The sequence below is a fragment of the Macrotis lagotis genome, chromosome 2 (genome assembly GCF_037893015.1).
Source record: "Macrotis lagotis isolate mMagLag1 chromosome 2, bilby.v1.9.chrom.fasta, whole genome shotgun sequence".
Taxonomy (NCBI): domain Eukaryota; kingdom Metazoa; phylum Chordata; class Mammalia; order Peramelemorphia; family Peramelidae; genus Macrotis; species Macrotis lagotis.
In genome coordinates this window covers 48,684,012-48,705,808 of record NC_133659.1, presented here as the reverse complement: position 1 = coordinate 48,705,808, position 21,797 = coordinate 48,684,012, and the positions used below count along the sequence as shown (strand labels likewise).

Here is a 21,797-nt window from a genome sequence, read left to right as displayed (position 1 = left end):
TGTAAACCTTTTCTACTCTATTCAGAACACTCAACTGTAAACTAGCTGATGGCTGGATGATGTCATACTTTTTCTTTTGAGATTAAGCCCATCTAACATGAGATATCCCTTAACTAATCTCCTGCACACCTCAACTCTTTATGGTAATTTATCCATTCTCCTCTTTCTCCTCTGTCTCAAGTACCATATTCTCCTAGAGGACTTACTTGATGAATCCTTTCTCCTCTCTCATGCATCTCCAATCTTTCCATCTCTGTTGGTTTTTATTTTCTCTGCCTATTTTCTCAGTCCAAAAATTCTTCATGTTCCCCTCCTGTCTCAACCTACTATCATATCTTTTCTGCTCCTATTTTTCTTACTGCCATACATCTAAGTTAGTTTCCTCCTGGTCTCCAACTCCTCAATACTTGCTTTAACGTGCCATGATTGGTTTTCTCTTTGAAACAATAACTCAACTTAATTATTAAGTACCCAATATATGCTAGTCACTATTCTAAATACTAGTGATGCAAAAAAACAAAAAGAAGCAGTTTTTGCCCTCAAAGAACTGCGTTTTATCTGGAGAAATCACATGTATGTACATATATAAATATGTACAAGCAAGTACATTGTTTTAAACTAGAAGGTAATTTTGGGGAATGGGGAGGCACTTGTATCCAGGGGGAAATCAGGAAAGATCTCATCAAGAAAGGCCTCATGTAGAAGGTGATGCTTTAGCTGAGCTTTGAAGGAACCTGGGGATTCTAAGTAGTAGAGGTAAGGAGTATTATCTTTTAAAGTCATAATCTTTTAAATATATGTTCTAATCTCCACATTTCCACAGAGAGAAGGTTTCCTTCTCTTTGGCCTTTGCAGAATTAGATACTGCTGTCAAATCCCCACTTCAGGAGACATATTTTCCTCCCTGTCTTCAATAGATCATATCTCTATTTTAGTTTGTAATTGCCCATTTGCTAACTGTCCTCTTCTCTTTTTCATCTCCTTTTCTCCCATGGCTCCATGCTCAAAGAAGATATCATCAACCTTTCTCCTGTCCCCCATTCCCCCCCCACTCAGGTTTAATTGCTACCTCAGAATTATCATCCCTGTAAAAGTCCTGACTTTACAGTTTTTTTTTTCATTGTTCAATCACTCTCCAGTCATCTTTGCTTGAAAATGCAAAGTCATTCTTGAAGGCTTAGTTCTTGAATTTAAATAGGTATCTATGAATATTTCAGTCACTTTGGAATTCTGACAGTTTTCCAAATGAATGCTGATCTTATAATAGTCATATGTGTGTTATGTTTCCATATAGATATGTGTATATATGCTGTATATATACACATATTAATATATAGCTGCATCTATCCACTCTATCTAGCTAATCAAATACATATGCATATATATTTGAAGTCTAGACTAAATGTTAATACATATTCATTGTTAATGGGTAAAATTTCTAAAAATATTTTTCTTGAAAATAAATCTCCTCTCTAATGTGCTACTGAAAAATACATTATTTCATTTCACTTGACCAAATAAAAACATGTAAATCATTCACAAACTTTAAAGTACTATATAAGTGATAGCAATTAAATGTATTTTTTAAAAATTTGTTGTTAGAGAATTTTAAAATGGAAAGAAACTTTAGAATCGCAGCTGTTATTTGTGTGTGTGTGTGTGTGTGTGTGTGTAGAGACAGACATAGTGCATGCTTACAATAACCCTGCAAGATGGGTATAACTTACAGTTATTTCTATTTTCCAAATGAGGAAGCTGAGGACTTTGACTTTCCCTTAAAAACTTATTAAGTGTCAAAACTGGTATTTGAACACAGACCATCCTGATTCCAAGTCCCTACACTATCCACTGTACCTCATTTCCATTTAGTAAGAGAACATTTCTTTGACATAATCTTAAGAAATATTTTTTTAAAAAGAAAGAAAAAAGAAATTGTTTTCTTTAACTCATTTTTATACTCAAGGAAGCAAAATTTTATATAGGGGGAAGTGACTTGTCCAAAGTAGCTGGGTAGTGGTAGAATCTGTATCTTTTGATGCCTTAATGTTAGCTCCTTCGCTCTGTTCTTGTCTTCAGTGTCTCTTGTATGTAGTTTGTAGTGGCTGGAATATTGTCTCCCCACCAGACTGTGAACCACTTAAGAATAAGGACTATCTCTTGTCTTTCATTGTATCCTCTGTGTTTAGTACAGTGCTAGCTGACTGCATACAGTATTGTTTGTTCTCTATTATGCTGTCTGAGGTCATTGAAGACAATGAAAAGCCTCTATTGATGAGATGCCAGCTTTTTTTGATTATGATTATGGCATGATACTATAATAGAATATGTTCTTTAAAAATATTATTAAACTGCTTTATTTACTTTATCTCATTTAATTCTCACAAGTTCCTAATAGATAGACCCTATTATTCTTCAGACTAAGTAACTTGTCCATGATCATATACATAGTTAACCATCAAGCATTTGGCTTCAAATCTACCTCTCCAACTCCAAGCCCAGTTTTCAGTCAAGGACATCCTGTTGCCTCCTCTCTTGAGACGATTGGATAAGACATTGGACAAGGATTACTGACCCTGGAACCAAAGGACTTATATTTAAATCCCATATCCATTCCTTACTCCCTTCCTGTCCCTGGGTCAGTCCTTAAACCTTTCCTGCTTCCTTGGATTTCTCTAAATAGCATTTTGTGGATCTAGGAAGCATTTGGAGAGAGCTTCTTCCTTTCATTAAGTCATACAGTATACTCATCTAAAGTTTTACGCTGCTTTGTCAATATAATATTACATAACATATTATATATAACATATATGTTTCAATAACAGGCTCTTAGTTTGTTGGACTAAATTTTATTGTATTATAATTGTTTTTTCAAAATGAAAAATGACCTGTATCCCACTTCAATTCTATTGCTATGAGACTTTCCTCTACTCTCCTTCTCCCAGAAATGAGCACAGTCCTGTCATCTTTAGAAGATTAGCAAGTTACTCTGTCCAGCCTTGTATGACAGTTTTTAGAGCTAACTAGGAATCTCAGTTTGAGAGAAATAAGCATTAGAGGGAATGCCGATTCTTTTGTTCGTAACATTTTTGATCTTTCTATATGTAATGACTGTGAATAAAGAACTTTTTTGAAACAATAGAGTTCCACATAACTATGAACTATTATTATATTAGATTATTGCCTTCTTCTAAGGTCAGCTAAGGACAGATGCTCTTTTTCATGGAGATGAACTACCAATAGAACCTAGGAGGGTCAACAATTGCTGCTGTCCAAATACAGAATTTTAATGCATCTCAGTTTTACAGGTAGACAGGTTTCTTTTGTATTGATAAGAACACTTCTGCCCTTTCCCTTCAAAAGGATCACCTCAGTTGTAAGGGGTAGAGGTCACCAATTTGTAAATGGAATCTTATCACACCCTGTCAGTTGTTTAGGACTCCCCATAGGAAGCCTCCTGGAGAATTGATATAATAGGAACAAAATGGTATACAGGGTGCTATCATTGGACAATTATTTTCAAGATACACATACATGTGCACATATACACAGACACATATAGATATATTTCTTTTAATTATTTTAAACTATTTCACAATTGTGCCAATCAATCAAGCTTAAAAGTTTCCTTTCTTAGTGGTGATGAAAGTCTCAGCATAATTATAACATAGCGGCTGCTAATAACAAGCATTTGTTTCAGGCTCGGGATGTAAATGATTGACTAGTACTTTGAAGTACCAACAAACCAAGGGAAGAAAAAGCAGAGAGAAATAATGGTGGCCTAGGGGATAGAGGGTTAACTTCAAAAAAAGGAAGGCAGAGCCTTTTACATACTTATATATGTTTAAGACATAGACATTGACTACGTGACCCTGAGCAAGTCATTTTATTACGTTAGTGGTCCAGGAAACTGTTACAGGATGATTTTTGTTGTTGAGTCATTTTTCAGTTATTTCTTACTCTCCTTGCTCCCATTTGGGGTTTTCTTGGCAAAGATACTAGAATGGCTTGCCATTTCCTTTTCCAACTTATTTTACAGATGAGAAACCAAGGCAAGTAGGGTTAAGTGACTTGCCCAGGATCACACAGATGGTTAGTGTCAGAGACCAGTTTTGAACTTGAAATGAATTTTCCTGACTTCAAGCCCAGTCCTCTATCCTACTGTGCCACAATTGCTCATCTACATTGCTTGGAAGGGTTTTCTCCCTTGGGCTTTCTTTGCCTGCAGTCCAGAGCATACGTCTCTCACACACACCCAATCCCCCCAATTACGCAAATTACTTCGACATTCATTAAACACCTACTATATGACATATACTATGGTTGATATCAGGGATGCATAGACAGAGGAACTCTTCACATCGATCAAGAGAAACAACATGTACATACGTATGTAAAAGATGTAGTCCAATATTATATAAAGATCTTTACAAGGCAAGATCATTTCAAAAGAATTATTCACCTCTAGAGATATTTTCATATGAAGAACAAAGTTTTAGCATGGTCTTCCTAAAGTATTGTCAATTAGATAATTTTTTTAAAGTGCTCATCTACCTATCTCTATTCTGGGGTTTTACAGGAGGATAAGTGAGAACCTTGACTTACATAATTTTCTTCAGTTAAATAATTTCATTTCTCTAAGTTTACAAGAATCTTAATTTCTGTAAATAATTTATTTGTTTATTTTTCATTTTCACAGATGCTTCATTTTCATTTGGGGAATGTTTTGGGATAGTGGATAAAGCAGCAGACTGGGAAAAGCAGATCTAGTTGAGTACATACCTGTTCCTTGGTAGCATGTGAGTCCTTGAGGAGGACATGCATTATTTTTCATTTTTTTGTGGCTATTATCTAGCACCTGCTAGTTTGTCTTTGGCACATAGTTAGCACTCAATAGATGTTGTTAGATTTTACATAGTCACAGTCTTGCTCTTTAAGAAGTTTACCTTGGGGTGGCTAGGTGGTGTAATGGATAAAGTATCAGCCTTGGAGTCAGGAGTACCTGGGTTCAAATCCAGTCTCAGACACTTAATAGTTACCTAGCTGTGTGGCCTTGGGCAAATCACTTAACCCCATTTGCCTTGCAAAAAAAAAAAAGTTCTACCTTGTTGGGCAAAATCACTTAAGAAAGTAATTAATTAGCTACTGTTTTTTTTTCCCTTTTTTGTGAAACGAGATTTTTTGTCTACCTGAGCTTGAAGACCTTTTTCCCCCCCTTATATTTTAAAATTTCTAATTTGAGAACTTTCATTTACTACCACTTTTATACTAACATCAAGATGTTATGATTACTTTGAGATAGGTAGTATTGCCTAGTGGATGGCTAACTGACTACAGGGTCTCAAGACCTTCTACCCTCCCTGTAACAAAGAGACTCTTTGACCATAAGTAAGATATTTAATCTCAAAATGCTCTGGACCACTCAACAGCTCCAACTTTCAAAGATAAACCCATATACTGGTAGAAAAATTTCTTTACTGGGAATTCAAAACACCAGTGAAATTAGAAATACAATCACCATCCTATTCTCCATCCTATCCCTACATTTATTCTTACTAGCAAATGTCTAAAAGTGTTTTTAACAACAGGACCTTAGGGAAATTTTTCATTCATAAGAAATATCCAATTATTTTTGAAGGTAAAAGAAACTTTTCATAATATAACTTGTCATTTTCTATTTGTTTCTTTGTTTTGGTAAGCAAATATTCAATGCAAGCTAAGAATCAGGTTGTCTTTGTCATTGGGGGGGGTGTCTGTATGGTATCAAAATAACTGATGACCAATATGTTGATTTAGTTCAAAACATTTTGATGGATTTTTTTCCTTCTCAGTTTTTTTTTGTGACCTTGTGTAGGCAGCCTTAAATGTCAAAAGAAACGGAAATAATGTATAATCTTCATCCTGATGTTGATAATAAAGGACCATTCATTTTTTATTTCACTACATAGTAATTATGTAAGGCATTGTCAGACAGTCACTTAACACCATATCTAATTTCCTGCCATGTGCATGGTAACTAGATATTATGAGATAAACCCATATCTAAGACATGGTCCCTGTGCTCAAAGATTATAGTCAAGTTGAATATATATGAGCCATGTCTCTGACTTCTTCCAAGGGCAGAGAGAGAGAGAGAGAGAGAGAGAGAGAGTATATCTATCTATCTATCTATCTATCTATCTATCTATCTATCTATCTATCTATCGTTAGATATAGTTTACATAGTGTCTTCCCTATTAAAATTTGAGCTTCATGTTTGACCAGTCTATCTTCTGCCTTTTTTTTTATATCCCCCAGTGTTTAGCCCACTGGACTGACATTTAGTAATGTTTTTTGACTGACTGGCAAGTGGGCAATTGTCAATGGAAATATTGAATATCTAGAGAGCATTGACTATCCCTAGAGAATATCTAAGGAAAGTTGACTTGGATGGTGAAGGGTTAAGGTAATTTCATAAGTGCATGACTTTAGAGGTATGGGGCATGAAAGTTTTTTGAAGTTATCAAGGCTAACCATTCTCATTTTATCAGTACTGAAACTGATGCCACAAGTTCACATGTTTTAGTCAAAAGTAGTGGCAGAATCAAAAATCAGCATCTTCTCTTCAGATTGAGCATTCATCATTCCCTTTGGCCATGCATTTTAGTCTGGAGAAGAGAAGTTGGGGGTGAAAGGAGTGTGTGTGTGTGTGTGTGTGTGTGTGTGTGTGTGTACACATGACTGTTTTGAATTATTTGAAAAACTCTGATGTAAAATTGGGTTTAGACTTCTCTTACTTCACCCCAGAGGGTAAAAAAAGCCAAGAACAGTGAGTGAAAGTTGAGAAAAGCAGAAGTTTTTTCTACATAAAGAAAACTTTTCTAATAATTAGAATTTTGCAAAAGAAGCAGGAGTCTGTATTGGTAGTTCATCCACATGGTTCTCTGTTAAGAATTCTGGATTTTGAATCAGAAGACTGAGTCCTAAAATTATATTCCATTTTTTTTATTTGTATGAGTTTTGGACAATCAGGTTCCTTCTGTGTCAGTTCTATTAATTTTCTTAACACTAAAATGAGAGATTTGGGAACATGAACATACCTGCCTGTCTTAAATATGGGATCTATGGTCTGGCTATCACAATGTGGGGTGAAGGTTGGTTGACCCTAACTGCTTTGTCAATCTATAGTGAAGCAGAGTTTTTTTGCTTTACAACCCAGTTGATTCCCTGGCTTTCAAACCCTAAGTTATATAACAATGTGTTGTTGTGCTGGTAGTGGTGTTTAGTAAGTTAAAAAGAGTTTAAAATAATATTAAATTCAAAGATGATGTTGATAATAAAATGAAACCTTTCTGATCATCTATATATCTGTTTATCTGGAATGTGTGTGTATAACTAAAACTCCCTGTTTTCTATTAGAATTGGTAGGTTTAGGATCATTGTATTTAGACCTGGAAAGGACCTTAGAAATAAACTACCATACCTCAATTTTTCCAGGCATAATACCTTCATAGTACATGCTTAATTAATATGTATTGATTATTTAATTCGGGAACTGAGGCCTTGAGAAATAAAATAACATACAGGGGTAATGAATACCAGAAGACTCTATCTCCCAATTTATCTTTATGATGTTATATATACCTTATATGTTGTTAGCCTTGTGTTTTGTTTCTAAATTCAAAGAAATATATAAGAATTTTGATTGTATGACTTTCCTTGATCCACTTTCTTCATATTTCCAATAGGATTGTTCATTAGCAGTCATCCTCCTGCCCCCTACCCCCACCAATGTCTTCTCTCCTTCCCAAACTAAGTTTCTCTAGTGGGTAGCTCTTTGTCTTCTATTCAAGATTGTTTCTCTATACCCTACTAACAGTATCATCTAAATAATAACAGCAAAAATGTTTTGATCTTAATACTGTAGAGGTAGTCTTCAAAAGTTGTTAGTCATCCATCATTCATTATTTAATCATTTATTCAGCAAATTTTCAAATGCATAGTGTGATCATTTTTACTTTCCTGTTTTAAATTTTTAAATATATCTGCAGAAATGTGTGTTTATATATATTTATAGAATATTATATGAATATATGTAACAATATATAATAGAAATGTATTTATATAAAACATATATTCACATTATATATAATTTAAGAGAGAATTATATATATTCCAGCATATGTTTTCTCATAAGAATATTTATGCTAAAAATAATTTCATTGATCTTTCACTGATGAAGTGATACTATAATTTGTAGTGGTTCAGTTCCCTAATCTGCCAAATAAAGGGGATAGAAATAGATTATCTTGAATATTTATCTAAAGAACTGCAGACCATAAAGTGTATTATTTTATATGTATAATATATCATCCATTATATATGCTATTATTCTTATAATTATTATTATTATCATCACCATTGTTATTAATTATTTCTAGTCCCAAATTTAGGATATTAATCTGTAAGGGCAAAGATGTCTTCTTATTTAAACTTGATGCCTTCTCTACTGCCTGGTATGATGATATGTACACAATAGACCTTTAATGCTTGGTAGTGGCAGCTAAAATCTCACTTTCTACCAAAAACATTCCTATACTTCTCCCAGACCTCTTCCATAGTGCTAGTGGCTTTTCTCTAAGATGATCTCCAATTTATCATGGATATTTCTTGTTTATTTTCTGTTCAGTCATTTTTCAGTCTGTGTGACTCTTCCTGAATTTATTTACTGTTTTCTTGCTTTCTTTCTTTCCTTCTTTCCTCCCTCCCCCCTCTGCCTCCTCTGTCCCTCCCTCCCTCCCTCCCTCCCTTCCTTCCTTCCTTCCTTCCTTCCTTCCTTCCTTCCTTCCTTCCTTCTTTCCTTCCTCCTTCCCTTTTCCCTCCCTCCCTCCCTCCCTCCCTTCCTTCCTTCCTTCCTCCCTCCCTTCCTTCCTTCTTGTTTTTGGAAGGCAGTCAGGTTTAGGTGAATTGTTCAGGGTCACATAACAACTACATGTCTGAGATCAGATCTGAAATCAGGCCTCCTGATTCCTGGGCTGGTGTTTTATCTGCTATTTAATGTTTTCTTGTTAAAGATAGTAGAGTAGTTTGCCATTTCCTCCTGCAGCTTACTTTACAGCTAAGGAAAATGAGACAAATAGGGTCATACAGCTAGTAAAAGTGTGAGACCAGATTTGAACTCAGGAAGATGAGTCTTCCTGACTCCAAGCCCAATGAGTTCTTACATAGAGGTTTGCATGTTGTTTCCCTTCTCAGACTGTGAAATCTTTAAGAGCATGAACTGTTTGGGGCCTTTTCTTGTGCTTAGCACATAGAATAATAAATACTTGGTGACTTGAATTGAAATAAAACAAATTGAATAGACTCTATGGATTGTAACTATCTATTTTAAAATTGTTGCCTTAGAAAAGCCTTTTAAATAAAATTATCCTTCCTAATCAGTTTTTCATATTCTAACCCCTAAAGAAAATATAATAAAGATCTTAATAGAATTTCTATGCTCTCATTATACATACAATTTTTCTTAACTTTTCATGCAGAAGAGGTTAGTTTTTATTTTTGCCTATGAGAGCACATGTCAGTCATCTTATTTCTTTTTCTGCCATTCTTTGGGGCAAATTTCACTTGGAAGCTTTTACTATCCTCTTGACAAAGATAAATATCTGTTTATTTAATGGACATGTACCTGTCATGCAGTAAAGATAACTTTTACTGAGTTGTAGCCTCAAAGTTTAGTGCAACCTTTAGCAGTTTTAAGAGTCACAGAACCCAGGATTATAGGTATATTAGTTAAGGAAAGCCAGAGTGGGGAATGAAACATTCAGAATGGACTCCATGGTCATATGAAGACCATCAAGTTCAGGGCATATGAGGATTGGTTGGAGGAACTGGGAATTTCAGCCAGGTGTAGAAGAGAGCTTATTTTAGCCAGATTTAAGGAAAACTAAAAATAAAAGCTATTATCTACAATGGAATGAATTACTTTACAAAGGTGATGAGAACTTCTTCAGTGGAAATTCAAGCAGAGGCAGGTTTAACACTCACCAGCAGTATTGCAAGAAGCTAAGTGGAGGATCAATACGATTATGGGAAACAGTGATGTTCAAGGAGATGAGTTAAAGATTAAAAGAATTATTTGCTTTAGTCTTTCCTTAGAAGGTAGATATTCCTACTTAGAGCTTGTCTTTTGAAGAAGTTCAAAGTCAGAATAAATAACTGTTAAGTAGACAGGATGTTCTAGACTTGACTAATTTAAACTTCAAAGCTTCTCATAGACCCTGGGAAAGTCACTTTACTTCTGTCAGCTTCAGTTTTCCAAGTATAAATGGGAAAACAAGTGAACCTATGTCTCAGGGTTGTTGTGAAGATTAGATAATATTGGTAAAGTACTTTGCAAACATTAAAAGCAATCTATAAATGCTCTATTCATTGTTTTAAATAATATTCTCCCTGCCCTTCCAAAAGGATCATTTCTTGACTTACTATTTCTAGTAATAAAAATGGCAAGCCATGGTGGAATAGTTACCAAACTGGCTTTGAAGCCAGAAAGACCTGGTTTAAAGCTTTTGCCTCTACAACATACTGACTGTGTAACACTAGGTGAGCTGCTTGACCTTTCATGCAGACAACTGTCTGGGACTATAAATTACAGAGAAGGTGCCAACCAGCAATGGTAGGTATTTCCTCACTTGAGCATTCTCGGTGCCAGTGAAATCAGGTCCAGTCAGGTCAACAGTGATTTATTATGCTGTATTAGTTCTCAAACCTAATGCTACAAGTTTCTTCCTTCCCCTGACTATTAGTATTAGGTATTGTATACTTTATTTAGGAAACAGAACATAATAGGAAAAGTAGTCTAAAAAAAAAAAAAGAAGTAAATCCAATAAACCCGAGGACTTATTTAAAACACCTTGCTGAAATGAAACCCCAGGGGAAATTCAAGTGGCAGGTTTAAAAATGCCATTCAGACTGAACTCCAGTATGGATCATTTGAAATCTAAAAAAGGGGCCTAAGTGTAGCAAGATTGCCAAACTGAGGAAAGAGGGAAGCCAAATAGTTATGTTAGGTCCCTTATCAACTAGAAATTAGTCAGGGAATGATTAATTTAAGTCATATTCTACAATAGATTTCCAAGCTGTATTCTAAAATAAAAAATATTTCTTTTAATAAAAAATTGCAAGAAGCTAAGTGAAGGATCAGTGTGATTATGGGAAATAGAGATGTTCAAGGAGATGAGTTAAAGATTAAAAGAATTATTTACTTTAGTTTTTCCTTAGAAGGTAGGTATTCCTACTTAGAGCTTATCTTTTGAAGAAGGTCAAAGTCAGAATAAGTAGCCATTAAGTGGACAGGATGTTCTAGACCTGACTAATTTAATCTTAAAAGCTTCTTACAGAGTAAGTCCTTGGTTTCTTGCAGACGAATTTTAGATTTTTTTGATACAGCTAAATTACTGCACAAAAATGAATGTTTAGAATGATGACTGAATCCCCATGGAAATACTTGCTTTGGGGATGATAGAATTTAAAACGCACTAATACATTTGATCTTCAGCTAAGATTTAAATGAAAAATACCTTAAGGATCTAACCTATAGCTATAAATCCAATGATCCTATGATTCTTCAATTATTTAGAAAACAGGACACAAGCCAAGAATGTTATTCTTCCTTACCTGACTCCCTTTCTTCTCTTATATAGCTAATTGATCCTCATGATAGTTATATTTTCAGAAATGTTCTGAAAGTCTTTTCAAACATTTGGGCTGCCTTGTGATGGAGGGTTGATGGGACAAAGAATGAAAAGCTATAGTATCCTAGATAGGAAAATGGATTAAGAATAGGAAAGAATGTGGTAGAATGGAAGATAAAAAACTAGGCTTCTCTGACTGGAAAAGTGGGAACAAACAAGTCCCTTGGTGATCAAAACCAAAATTAACTTGATTCATTATTTTTATTAATGATCCATAAGGGGGAATGCAATGTTAAGATTGTTAGGAAGAAACTGCATGAAGATTGAGTTAAAAAGGCAAAAGTATTACCTATGAACTTTTAATATAGTCATGTGTAAAGTTATATTTAAAGGAAAATAAATTTTTCTTTCAAAACCTTCCTTTATATATGTTCTGCTCAGATGAAAGCAAACTACTTTTCTTGTCTCCTCCTCTTTGGTCCTAAACTTTACAACCCCTAATGCCCAATTTTTGCCTAATTTTCTTTATCCCTGAAATGCCTTCTCCAGGTCCCTAACTTTTAGAATTCTATTCATGAAGGCATGATCCAACTGAATCATCTTCATATGGTATTTTCCTTTAATCTCTCTCATTCCTCCTATATATTTTTGAATGTTACATACATGATTCTCTCATACCTTCTTATTAGTTCAAAGACATTTCCCATCCCACATTTCTCCACTTTTAGGGAAATATTTGTAGTCAGAGCACTTGGGTTCAAATTGCAACTCTTCTTCTTGCCACCTTTGTGAATTCAAGCAACCAGTCATTTAAAGCTAAGCCTTACACTATGGTAGATAATGAGCAAGCAAGTATGTAAAATGATACAATCCTTTCCTTTTTTTGGAGATGAGAGAGGAGAAACTAGGTCTGTCTATCTCTCCCAGTTTGGAAATTAGGTAGATCCCAATACTAATTGACCTGAAAACTCTGACCTCTTTTTCCACTGTGAGCCAGTTCACCCCTCATGGATATCCTGGGGGGGGGGGTCCCATTGATTCCAGGGACTCACCTCACCATATTAATATGGAGATGGTGTGGATTCCTGATCAGCTCTTGTCCTGCCACAACTCAGAGCTCCCACATGCAATAGTATCATGCCCTTTCTAGGGAGTTTACAGTTGAAATCTGTTTGGATCCAGATTTCTGTGGTGCTGTAAAAGTGGAGGTTTGCATGAAATGAAATCAAATCTGAGGTTCCCTCCAGTTTTCAATCTCAGCTCCTCTGACCTGGGCTTCCTACCTCCACTTTTGCAAGCACTTAGTAGGTATCAGGTGCCTTACAAACAGAAGGAGCTTAGCATTTATGAAGTTGAACTTTATCATCTGATGTGAGAAAGAGATCTAAGGTCATTATAAAGGAGTCATGATTGGATTTAGTTACAAGAGCCTTCTTAATCCTCTTCAGAATAATTCAGCTAAGTAGGTATAGAGACTTGACAAACAAAGGAAGAAAGGGGAGAGGAAAAGAGACTTGTAAGAGGAGCCAAGGGAGGAACAGAAAAACCCTGAAGAGGGAAAGAAGGAAATAACAGTAACTTGAACTTTATGGCTGTTCTTTGAGTTGGAGCTGGGTTCAAGTCTCATCTCTGACAAATATGGGCTATGTAAAGATCCATGTTATCTTTTTAAATTTAGCTTTGGAATTATTTTGAGTGTGCAGATAACAGCTAGGATTAACCTGTATTCCCAAACCCTTCCCATTATGACTTTCGAAGCTGTATAGGAAGAGAATTTCCCTTTTTGAAGGGGGAAAAACAAAGAGAAAGGGAAAGTGAAAGGGGCAGCATTGAACTGCTGTTGAGTTTCAGTTTGGATTTCCCTAGAAACCTGAAATGAAAACAGAGACCTTGTGTATCCTGGGAATTGATATGGGGTTTTAGAACTTCCCCTTTCTAGGTCACTAGTTTTGAGTCAGCAGTGGTTGAATGTCATTACCTTTGCATTGGCATTTGGTGGAGAGAAATGAGTGGGTGGTTTCAGGGCAGTTTCAATGTTGTTAACTCAAATAAGCAAAGGAATCCCTATTAATTGGCACCCTTCTAGATAGATACCTTCTTTGGGGAAGCCTCAGTATTCAATGGGTGGAAGGAGCCAGCTGCCTTCCCACCCTTCAGAGATGATTATTTCCTATGGAAACTCACCACCTAGGAATTATTCCATCCATATTCTATATAGGACTAAATTTGATAGCACCCCCATCCTACTTTTTTGATTTTTTTTTTAAGAAATAAGTCAGTGAATTGCTGTTTTGCTTTATGATTCTTTTAAGAACAACTAGACTTAAACAGAATGCCTGGGAAGAGAGGTTTTGACCTTCTTGGAACTGGGAGAGGTGCCTGGGGAATAATTTAAATGAGGTCTCCACCCCTAATTAGTTTTATGCTTTAGACACTAAGGCTGTGACAGGAAAGGAATGGAATCCTTTTCCCTCAAGAGGTGGGCCTGAGTCACCAGGCTAGGTGAAGAAGCCTTCCAGCTTTTTCGGGCTTCTGCAGGTTGACTCCTCTCCAGAACAAATACAAAGGGCCTTGGAGGGGAAAGTATGAGCATTTTCATTGATCAACTTTGGAGTTCAGATTGCATAACTTCACAAAGCTGTATTTCTTGTATGTTTATATGTATAAAAATATACTTTTAAAAATAATCCCTTGCGCTGAAAGAAAAAACTTTGAAATTCACACTGGAATTTAATGTGGTGGATATTGGACTAAATATCTAAGTATTTATAGAAACTGGATCTGTAATTTCATTTTCAAAGATCAGTTCTGGATTTGGAACCTCACTTTAGGAATGTTCATCATCATTGCACCTTACAGTTTTAAGAACTCTGAAAGGCTAAGTGATTGACTTGTCCAAGGTCACAGAATTAGAGGAGTCAAAAGTAAAACTTAAAACTACGTCTTTAGTCCTTAGTCAGATGCTATAACCACTTGGTCATACTGAGTTATATCAGACAGCCATTCAATAAGCATAGTAGGCATAGACCTGACATAGGCATCATTATTTAAGGGTTAGAAAGCTAATATTCTGATCTTGATCTGGAAATTTACCTGTGACAAGTATTTTTCAGTGCCTTAGACAGTGTGCTTTGATAGAGGAAATTTCTGTACTGGGAGGCCTCTATAAAACGATGGAACCAGAGGACAGGTTCTACCTCCCCCACATTCTAACTATTAGTGTTTGGATAAATTATACAATTTAGGGTAGCTAGGTGGTATTCCTGGGGTCAGGAACACTTATCTTCCTGTGTTCAAATCTGACCTTAGACACTTAATAGCTATGTAACTCTGGGGAAGTCACTTAACTCTGTTTGACTCGACTTCCTCATCAGTAAATTCAACTAGAGAAGGAGATGGGAAACCACTCCAGTATCTGTCCAGGAAACACCAAATGGGGTCAGGAAGAGGTAGCAAGGACTGAAAATGACTGAACAATAAACAATTATACAAATAATTTTTAATAGTTTAATCTGTTTCAGATGTACAGTGAATTATACAAAAATATTTCATTGTTACAGTTGTATACCCTTAAATACATTTAAGGGGTGGGTAGGTGGTGCAGTGGATAGAGTACCTGCCCTGGAGTCAGGAGTTCAAATCCAACCTCAGACACTTAATAAATACCTAGCTGTGTGACCTAGGGAAAGTCACTTAACCCCATTTGCCTTGCAAAAACCTTAAAAAAAATAAAATACATTTAAGATGATCTGGATATCAGAATTATATTCCTTGAAATAATTCATTTATCCTAATTCTGAAAGTTTACCAGTGTGGATTTCGGCATTATTTTACATGATTAGTTAAGATTATTTCAAGTTTTACTATATGATAAATTAATGATGCATCCCAATGAATTTCTCTACCTGAAAGAACTTTTGTTGGAAGTGGGGGGTGGTGGTAGTGAAGGTTGATTGGGAACCTTTGTTTGTTGGCCATATTTCTGATATGATATTTTTACTTCTCTCTGACTTTTTAAGGGTAGTTTTTTTTAAAGTTCAATTTAGGTTATTTACTCAACTTCTTCATTTGTAAAATGGGGATAAAAATCTCAGCTACCTTACAATATTTTTATTATGACGCGATAAGCTAATATATATAATGTATATTACTTTGCAAACCTTTTGGTAATACTTGTTACTGTTTAGATGAGTTCCTTTTCTTGTCCCTTTTATAAAAGTCCTTTAGTCTAGCCCAGACCAACTCTAGGGGCCCAATTTGAATAGTCATTTCTTTGGAAGATTTTTTGAGGAAAACCTATGAAAAATGAGTATAGATTTCCATTAAACTGTGCCTTAGTCTCTAGGAGTGGGACCCAGAGAATGTGACTCCTGAATCTGCAAGAACCACCCAAATTCTTTTCTTTTCTTCCTCCTTCCCTCCCTCCTTCTGGAGTCCAAGGTAGTTCTAAATTCCTCAGGCTCCTGTAGACCCAACCCCTCTGAGAATAATAGATGTCCAGCTTGGATTCTTTTCTTCTTCCTTCTCCCCAGGGAAAATTAAGGAGAATCTTATCTAAATCTTGTCTGTTTTTGTATTTTTAATGTTTAGGAGTTTTATACTCCATATCCTTATTTAAAGTTTGTAGAATAGAGTATTAAGGGGGAGGAGAGTTTTCATTTGGCAGTTTTTATTTTTAAACTTTGGTACTCTGTACTCCCTGGGATGCAGGGTTTCTGGAGAGGAAAGAACCCTCTTTTCCACCCTCTTAGACTGGATCCTTTGCTTTTATCTCAGGCAGCTGAGTATCTGCCCCCATCTGTCTGCCTTCCTGCTTCCTCTCTTCCTTTTTTTTTTTCTTTTTTCTAAGACCTGGCCTCTGATTAACTGATATTTCTCAGTGAGCAGTTACTCTACCAACTTGGATCATCAGCCTTTGTTCTGCAGTCTGCTCTTAGACAATTATCTGTGGTGGCTCACAAGAGGTGAGTCTTGAACCCATCTCTACCTGATTCCAGGGCTATCACTTTTGCCACAGTATCCACAGCTGCCTTTTCTCATCTTCTTTCCACTTTGTTTTCCCAGTCCCTCTTTTTGTCCTCTTAAAATCTTTTTCCTCACACCTTATATTCTTTTATGTATCAAGGCTGGTAGAGTATCCCATCAGCTCAGTTCAGTTAAAACTTCAGGTTCCATAGAGTTTTTAAAATTTTGACTACCCAAGAACAAACCTTCCATTTACCTCAAATACTGCTGTTAGAACTTCCCTCCTTCAGTGATGAGTTTTTGTAGAATTAATTAACAGTGTTACAGAAGGGTATGAATTTTTGTGCTCTGACCCTGGGATCCCACCAGGATCTCAAAGAGTACACCCTCTCTGCCATATAAATCTTTAGATAGACTTGAAAACCACGCTAGAATTCATTAGTACATTCATAGTGATATTTAAATTGTACCTATCTTGGTGTTAGTAGATCTTAAATGTGGTACAATTCCAGATATTTTGGAGGATTTTTTTAGTTTGGAATTGAGGAATGCAGGTGGGAAATGCTTGCTTTTCCTCTAAATGGTGAGTAATGAACATGGGGTTTGCTGCTCACTTTATTAACCTGTGGGGGATCACAAAGTTTGAAAGATTTTCTTTATAACTTTTTAAAGACAATTCTGAAAAAGGTATAATTTTCACCAATTTTCAGGTAATGGAATTCTTTGCCGATGGAGTTTTTTTATGTTAGATTTAAAAAAAGATTCAAAGTATTTGACATTTTCTTGCTATTTGAGGGACTTGGAATTTACTGTTATTTATTTATTCATTCATTTATTTTAAGAATGTGATTTGGGAATGAGCTAATCTTTTCATCCATCTATATCTTTGCAATTTGCATAGGTATTTGTGGCAAATGATATTTCAGAAGGTAAAACTGTTAGCATTATTTTTTTTAAAAAGTATTTTATTTCTCCTAAATATTCCAATTAGAAATAAAATTAACATTAGCACATAATAAATATGTTAAATAAGTTAGTTTATTTCCTTTGGAACAAGTCTAATATTTCTTTAAGAATTATAGCTTAGGTTTATGTGCACAAGCATTTAATGTAACAAACACCACTTTCTGCTTTCCTCTTTCTGTGCAGAAGTAAGTTAGACAGTCAAAATAGTTTCTTTGTCTCCATATGTCAGAATTTGTTCACTCTCCTAGATAATGACAGTTTTAAAGAATTATGTGCTGGTGGGCATGAAAGAATATTAGGCTCTTTCCAGTTTGATTAATTTGGGTTATTATCCTTTAAAGACAAGTGATTTCTTAAATAGAACTAAGCTAGTAAAGTAAAACAACCGGGTGGTAAATGGGCCAGAACATGGCATATGCAAGATAAATTTTTTTTCTAACATTTCACAGAATTCACAGAGTTTACTTTGACACAGTAACTACTCATCACTTAAATTCTTTATCTATCCAATAGATTGACAAGGATATTTTCCTTTAACATATCTAACTTGTGTTTTATTCAGTAGGCCCTTGAAATATGGAGAATTTTTTGGAAGAATTTGAAATCTATAACATTATCTACAGGGAAGTTAGTTTTATTTTATTTTATTGTTTTAGATTTAATGAACATTTCTTTCTGACCTCAAATCTTAATAAGTAAAACTTGATAAATGGAAACATTTCCAGCTCTGAGAATGGGGGAAACCATGTTCTCTCCTTGTTAAACATTTGCCTCATTTCCATTTTAGGAAGAAAACTGATTAACATATATAAACTAGAATGAATCAGGTAGCATATGTCAGAGCTAGTAATAGACTCTTACATGAGTTAATTCTCAGCCCTCATTTAAAAGTCACAGCTTGGGTATCATGGAGGTCCTTGGTAATCAGCATGCACAACACCAGCTTGGACCATAGACAGCTTGGGCAGTGGTATTCATGACTGGATTCAGCCGGAAACAATTAGACAAAAACAACACAAGAAAAGTTGGGTATTATTTGCCAATGGCAGCCTAATGAAGAAGTTACTTGGAGAGTTATGTAGGAACAGTGGACTGAATGGAGATCCCATTCAGACTTAGAAGGTGGTGGTTGAAACTCTTATCATATAGCATGAAGTTGCCACTGACAACAGCAATTATCAACGGAGCCAGTGTATTCATTTATGAAAGGAAGCTCAATCCAAGCAGTAGAATTGAGATGCATGCCTTTCAGATTTCCATCCCGTAGCACTGCATCTGCTTATTAAGAGTTATCTTGTGAATGTGAAAGTATGTTTCCAGGCCTAAGTCACTGCACCTGTTGCTAAGAGGTATTTATTCCAATCACTTGCCTAAAGCATGGGGAATTATTGCTTGACATTTTATAGCTCAGGGGGGAAGAAAAAAAGCTGTCTTTTCAAAATCATTTGTTGAGAGAGGAAAAAAAATGAAGCAAAACAGTTGATTTTACCCTAAGTACTGTTATTTGGCAGTATTTGAATTTGCACAGCATTAGCTGACAATATTGATTTTTGTGCTCATAGGGCATCCCACCAGTTCTTTCTTTGATTGTAAGATGGATTGGATTACATTTTGCCTGTTTGGTATGCTTATGATTATCTCTTCTCACCCCTACCCCACCTTGTTGAAATAGAAATAGATGACAAATTTTGTTTAGTGCAAATACCTTTGTGATCATATAACTGGAAGAAGACTTTTAATTTGGGGAGGAGGGACCTTTGACTTTATTTGTCCAGCTTTGAATTCAATATATTGAAAGTTTTGCCCTCTGTTGTTTCCTTTGGCTGTGTCAGCTTCTGCCTCTTCATATTAGAACCCCATTGATACCTTAGGTATGCCCTCAAGAAGAAACTTGTTCTGCTAATGGCAGTCATCTGAGCTGAGTAATCAACTATGTACTCTGCATGTTCTCACAAAGGGAGAAGCTATGTTTAAGTAATGACTGAGATCTGACCCAAAGGCAGGATATCGTCTTAATTCTATCTTTAACTTGTTCCCTTAGTTCAGAACTGCAGAGCATTAGTGTGATTTGTGCATAGAATATTCTAAGGAACTGTGACAGTGACTTCAGGATGATGGGCGTGGATGTGTGAGTGTTGGGGAAAGGAGGGAGGGTTGTGGATTATGATTCATTCCATCATTACAGATTGCAAGATTGAAACTAATTAAATAACTTTGAAGATAAATCCTAGACAAGTGCTGTAGACCCATTGAATTTACTTGATAGTTGATGGTTACCAATGGTCAAAATACTTATGAATATCTGAGACCATTGTTGAATCTCACTTTTCCTTCATCTGAGTCATTCTTTTAGCAGCTTGACACATGTAACCCCGTCTATCCCTGATTTTTTTTGCGCAAGAGAAGGAATTAAATGAAAGTTTTTAATAGAAAATTCTGACTTCTTCTGAAAGATTTTTTCCAATAATTGTAAATTTTGGTTCTTTATAATTATTGTGGGATTTTTATTTGTTTTTCTTTACTACTAATGATAGCAACTTTTATAAACACAAACTGCAGATTTTTATCTTTATATCCTTGTGACAGGCAACAGCCTAAATGGAATCTTTTATAGTACATTCTGGTTTAAATAGGTAGGCATAATTCACTGATTATTGACCCAGTTGGAGATGTTAGGACACTGCTGTACTTCATCAAGGGAAGCTTGCATATTTAAAACATAATGTATTATTTAAACAATGTAAACATTCTCTTGGCTGTAAATGTTACCCACAAATCCCAGCACTCCTGTACACAGTTTCTATCCTTGCCATTGGGATTTGTTTTTAAGGGTGGTCAGGGTGAGCATTGACCATTTCCAGTGATTACTTGACATCATTTAGGTTGGAATGTTTTTGTTCCTGGTTTTATGAGAACTAGTTTTTCCTTAATATGGAGCAATCCAATCAAGTAAACATTTATTAAGTGCCTCCTGTTTACCAGGTACTTTGCTAGAGATTAGAAAGACAGAATCAAAGAAAAGCCTCCTCCAAATCCAGCAAAAACCAAAACCAAAACCCAATCCCTGATCTTGGGGAATCTTACTTTCTAAAACTACATGGAAGAAAGCGCATGCATACATATATATATATATATATATATATATATATATATGTATGTATATATGTATATATGCATATCCATGTTATTTAATAAGAGGAAGCAGTGTATTTAAACTAATTCTTTGACCTGCTTTTAACTGCATTGCTTCAAAGATAAAGCACATATTTTCAATATTAGTATTTAAAGTACTACAAAGTCATATAGAATTGTAGAAATGATTTTAAAAGTCATCTAGTCAAAATCCTGCAATTTTACAGATAAGGAAGGAAACTAGCCAAGTTGGACTTGGGTCATACCAATATTAAACATCAGTTTTATGTGAGCCCAGGACTCTGACTATAAGTGTAAACCAAAATTTAGACCAAACTCACTCGACTCCCTCTGAGCCATTCTACATTGCATCCAAGATGAACTGCTTATTATTCCCTCATCTGGAGATAGGTGTGGGCATGTATGTGTTTGTGTGTGTGTGTGTGTGTGTGTGTGTGTGTATGTTCACAGTGATCTATATACACATATATGTATATCTTTCATTCATAAATAAGATAGTAGACATTCTTTTACTGCTAATGCAGATGGCCAAGATATTAAATATTTTATATGTAATTTGTATACATTGTATACTTTACTGTACCAGATGTGACAGTTATGTAGCATCTTGTATCTTATTAGGTAAAAGTAGTCTCTGTTTCCTTAACACTGAGTATATTAAATATAGCTTATAGTAGATCTAAGTAGGATGGATTCTGTGTTGATGCTTAAGGAAGTTAGAATGTTGTACTGAGAAAAACTTGAATTCAAATCTGGACATAGATACTTATTTCTCTTACTCTGTATAAGTCATTTCACCTTTTTCAATCTGAAATTTTTCATCTGTAAAATGAGGATAGTAACAGCATCTCCCAGGGATGAGTTGTGGAGATAATGGTCTTAGTCTTAAGCTTTAATCATTTATTACTGAAAACCCTGACTGGGTAAGTTGCTTCAAAAACCTTCAAGACCTGTATAATTTTTATTATTACTATTGGGTTGTTTTTCTTAAGGATTTTTGCAAGGCAATGGGGTTACGTGGCTTACCCAAGGCCACACAGCTAGGGA

At 35.3% G+C, this 21,797-nt stretch overlaps 1 protein-coding gene across 15 annotated transcripts in view; it reads left to right on the top strand.

The window, feature by feature from the left end:
• ADGRL2 (adhesion G protein-coupled receptor L2) overlaps window positions 1–21,797 on the top strand; it is a 329,848-nt gene that overhangs the window by 208,362 nt on the left and 99,689 nt on the right. The window lies entirely within an intron of this gene.